The sequence below is a fragment of the Apium graveolens genome, chromosome 4 (assembly GCF_009905375.1).
Source record: "Apium graveolens cultivar Ventura chromosome 4, ASM990537v1, whole genome shotgun sequence".
In the NCBI taxonomy this organism is placed as follows: domain Eukaryota; kingdom Viridiplantae; phylum Streptophyta; class Magnoliopsida; order Apiales; family Apiaceae; genus Apium; species Apium graveolens.
The window spans coordinates 217,516,992-217,522,319 of NC_133650.1; positions in this window are offsets into that span (position 1 = coordinate 217,516,992).

Genomic DNA, 5,328 nt, shown 5'->3' on the forward strand with positions numbered 1-5,328 from the left:
TTGATGTTGATATTTAGTTTGTTGTTAAATATCAAAGGTGGTAATAATATAGATGATTGATGTTGACTTCAGTATGGGATGTTCTGAGCATCAAAGTTCGTATTAATATCTAATTTGATATGACAACAAAATGAGTATTAATATCAAGAGTTCGGTTTTGAATAAAGTTTATGATTCAATTCCATGATAATTGTTTCATGTTATTGTTGTTTACGATATTTACGTAAACACTGTTTTGTGAGTTTTATTCTCGTCGAGATTCAAAATATTGCTGAAGCATTTTCGCTCAGGCATATTAAAAGAATTTTGAATACAATTAAGGAACCAATTTTGGGGTTCCTCATCCAAATTTTCTGGTTCAGCAATCATGATTTTAAATATTTTGCTCTAGTGCAGATGTCGGTTTTATATCAAAAAGACCATATATATGCTATAATGAACTTGCTGAGCATTTCTTTCGCTCATACTTTCCTGTTTTTAAATTTAACCTCTAGTGAGGATTAGTTGGCGATGTTTAGCTGCATAATTCGAGAAAGCACAGAAAAAGCTTTTGGAAGGTGGTTGGTCCAGGGTTTGAGGACTTAAGTAAGTTCTATTGTATAAAGTTATATTTATATATGTATTAATTATGTATTGAATCGTTGGTCTAGTATACTTCTTATCGAATTTATACTAGTGGGTTAAGTTTGAGTTTGGAAATTATTGAAAAGAGTTTGAAAAGAAAGTGAAAAAAATTATTTGTGAAATTTGGATATCTTGTTTCTAGAACTGTAACCTAAAAATATCCTGATGTAGTTGGGGTCACAGATCTATATTTCAGTTGCTGACATTTATTTATTGATTCAAATGGTTATTTTGGATTGAGGTTTCATAGTGACAACTAAATCCCCTGACCCCGGATTTGGGGGCGTTACAGGTTGGTATCAGAGCTGAGATTATAGTAAACTAGAAACGAAAGTGTGTAGGAGTGTGTATAGCTATGTGAGGACGCTTGAGCTCATATCGAGTTCCTGTTGGACTATTGGATATAGTACCAACGGGCAACGAGTAAGCTAAGATTGGCGTATTCTTTTGAGATGGTTGTATTGAGCTGGATAGAACTCCTGTCAGCTGCGAATATCTATCGTGGAATCTTCCGAGGCTATTACGATTCGACGATGATGAAGATTATCGACATCCTTATAACATGAAGAAGTGTCTAGAATCGGATGACAAGTCAACTGAAGAGTTCAAATAAAAGATAAGTATTAAGACTGTTATTCCTAGTGGACTAACAATGAGATTTACAGAAGGGGGGTTGAATGTAAATCTCAAAACTTTTTCAAGTTTTGAGCAGTTTATGAAAGTTGTGTGTTCAAGAAGAACAAGTGTGTGAATTGCTTTAAGCTAATACAGACAGATATATATTCAAGCACAAATGTAAAGAACACACAAGACCTTAAAAACTTTTCTGGTGGATTTGTTGTTCCACCAGAGATGGTATTTTAGAAAATCTGTGATTAAACAATGTTGATCACAGCTGCATCCTAGTACAAACTAGATGAATTTTCTCTCAATATTTTTCTAAACAGCTCTGGAAAATCTCTTATCTAATTACTAGCTTCTTCTTGGTTTATATATTACCAAGTGTACAAGTGAAGAACAATATAAAATACAGTAATAAAATAAGATCTTCACTTGCTTCTTTTCCTGTTCACTCCAGTACTTTGTTGACTATTGCATCTTGTACAAAAGAAGAACGGCTGCTTTTTCTGTTGTTCCTGAAATTCGGCTACCACATCTCAGCTGTCTCTATCAACCCATGTGCCTCTGTTTGTAGGTACAACTACCCCTTATCAACGGCTAATCATCAGAACATCCGTTGAAGCTTTCATCCGTTGATGCACTCATCCGTTGAAGGATGTTATCCGTTGATGACTTTATCCGTTGAAGCTTTAGAGACATCCGTTGAAGCTTAGCTTCTCATCCGTTGAAGGTCTTTAAGTCATCCGTTGATACCACTTCACTTATACAAAATTACAAGGCATGAAGTATTTACAATTGGCCTTCCTATCTGCATATCATCTAGTAGTCAACATGACTCATAGTTTCTCTCAACTTCCAAGAATTACATTTTAAATACAGAGACTGAAATATGCTACAACACTAGACTTATTTCTAAGTAAAGCTACACCATCAACGGATAGCCAAAGTGGTCTTATCCGTTGAGGCTACAGACACTAAATTCCTACTTAAGTATTTTGTTAAACATATCATCAAACTAATGCACATACATTCCTAACAATCTCCCCCTATTTATGTCTATAAGAATTGTAGGCATAAATTCAGGGTTAACTTGATGATAACAAAACACTTAACAGATATATGAATTGAAACTAAGTAGAAATTTAAAAATGCTGCAAAAGTGTATGTACTAGGAGATAATTGAAGATTTACAGTGTTTCCAAGGACACTCCTTTAGTCTGAGCAAATCATCTTTTTCTTCTTTGTTCCCTGGTTTTCTTTCCTAGCCTTTTGTCATTTTCCTCAATTTGGAGTTGGAGTTGTCTGAAGAATTCAGCTTCATCTTCAACACTGACATCCAACTTAGATTGCATTTCTTTGAGAGTTTCATTGCTGGCAATCTTGAGTTGGTCTTCAAGTCTGAAAAATCTTCTGACTCCTTTATCATCTCTAAATTCCATCAACCAATGAGGTGATTTGTGAATTTTCATTTCCCTTTCTTGAATGAGTAAAGTCCTGGGTAAAGCATTGGGCTCCCTCCAAGTTTTCCTTATATTGGCTATCTTGTTGAGAATTTCAGTCTTGGCAGTTCTGGTAAAGCCAGAATCCTTTTGTATAGCTGAATAGACTCTAATCAAGGTAGAGTAGCCTTCATCCAGAATCCTGTGGAGAGGCCATGTTCTTTCCCCAGCTCCTTTATATCTGAACACTAATCTCTCTGGTAGCTGTCTGTAGGCAGCTATACCCCTTACATCCTCCAGCTCATCCAGATAGAGTTCAATGTCTGAAATTTCTTTTATGTCACAGATGTGAACATAATCATCTTTAGAAATGGGTGACTTAGGCTTAGGTTTTTGTTTTTGAGTGAATTTCTTAGAGGTTATGGGAGGTGTAGATTTTGGTTTTCTTTTCTGTTTCTTTGGTAGTGGAAGAGTGGTTAGAAAGGTAGGCAATTTGATAGTGTCCCAATCAATAGGTTCCTCTTTTGGAATGATTGGTTCACCATGGATGTTTATTGTGGGATCAGCAACAAGGGGTTCAGGTATGGAAGGTAGTGGTTTAGATATTGATTTGGTTACTTCAGTGTTATCTCCACTCCTTCTATGTGCCTTGGCCTTTCTTCTGTTTCCCTTCTGCCATTCCTCTCTTTCTTCCACACTCTCACCAAATATACTCCCTAAAACCTCATCTAGATTTGTAGTCTTGTTTTCACCCCTGACTTCAATCCCTTTTTCTTTTTCAACTAGACTTGACTTTAGCTGTTGTTCAAGCTTTGCTTGTGCTCTTTTGTCAGCCTTTAATTGCTTGTCTTCTTCCTTCTTAGCTATTGAGAATTTGGGATGTCCTTGCATCACACATATGCTCTTTCCCTCTCTAATGATAATAGCTCTATTTCTCCTTACAGCCTCATCCATGGTCTTTTTGAGATAAGCAATACTCCTGCCTAAAATCTTGTTCTCATCAGCTTTTGGAGGAGGAAAGTCCACTTCTTTTAAAGGATTCTTTGTTGAGTCCTTATTGGATCTTTCATTGGGCTTGAGAATTATAGCTTGTAGTTCTTTGGAAGAAGCTTCTCCATCCTTATGACTCCCTACTGGCATGAGCTCCATGTTGATTGGTTCAATTTTTGTGCTGTATTTCACAGATGTTGATTTGTCTTGTGTAGAACCAAACAACAGTTGCAACCTTTCATCAATTCTCCTCCTTTGCTCTTTCACTTGAATTTCAGCTGCTGCTAGCTGAATCAAATCAATTCCATCAGGCTTGCCCTTAATTTGAATGATTGGAGAAGTAGTGATGGCAGGAACTAGCACTTTAGATATGTTGACTTTTGTAGATGGCTCTCCTTCCCCTTCCCTTTTACTCTCCCCCTTTTTGTTATCATCAAGGAGAGGGGTCAAGCCTTGTGCTTTTGCCAGCTGCATTAGGAGACTGGTTTGAGATTGTTGATTGTGAAGAATGGTGGCCACAGAATCTTCAATAACTTGAACTCTGTCTTCTAACTTGGCCAACCGTTTTTCAGTAACAGATTCTTTCTTCAACCTCAAAACCAAGTCCTGCAATGTACCATAGGGCATGACTGAATCCAATTTTTCTGAAGTATAGGTTTTCAAGTCAGCAATATCCTTCCTGAGATCATCCATACTCAGATTCTGCTTCACTTGCTGCAGCTTCATGAGATGCAGTGAGTCCAGGTGAGCTTGAAGGATAGCCTTGATACTTGCATGTGAAGTATTCTGAATGGCCTGTTGAATAATGTTGATTTGTTTGACTAAAGAGACATTGAATTCCCCTGATCTATACTCCTTAGTCAAGGCCCATTCAGGTAGATTTGGAATTGAACTAGGGCCTTTATCTCCCCCTAAGTTCATGCTTCCATCAAAAGAAATAGAGTCATCATCATCAGAATTTGCTCCAAATTCCTCAGATGGCTCACCAGCTGTAGAAGGCATTTTGTTAATGGCAGCTTTATCCCTTTGAAGAGATTCTGTTGTGTGCACTAGATGTAGTGACCTTTCTGCCTTCTCATTGCCCTGAGCAGCCAACAGTTGATAGGCTGTCACAGGATGAGTAAAAGTGTCAGCATCCAAGGAAATGTTATCAATTACAGCTTTGTAATGTTGCTGAAATTGTCTTTCCTTTTCAGCATCATCCACAATCATTGACTCATTAGCAATGGCTGGTTCCACCCTTGTATCTACTGTACCTGCTTTTCTCTCTTTTTCTCTATGTTCTTGCATCAGGGGCTCCCCCTGGCTCACACAACTCACTCCCTCACCTTCACCTACTAAGGTGGTACTCCACTCACTTACTTTTGCCATGCTGGAAGAAATAGCATGCATTTTTGAGCTCTCAATCTCTCCTTTTGCCTGGGAGCAACCCAGCCTCTCACTCAAATTGTCACTCCCTTCCCTCAATCCTAAGAGTGATTGCACAGTATTCATGTCTTCTACACTTGGGATTAATTCAGTTATTTGTGTAGAGACTGTCAACGGATGTGGAATATCCGTTGAAGGTGAAAGTGATGTTATCAACGGATAACTGCTGTTAAGCTTATCCGTTGAAGAACAACCACTTGTCAACGGATGAGTGATATCCGTTGAA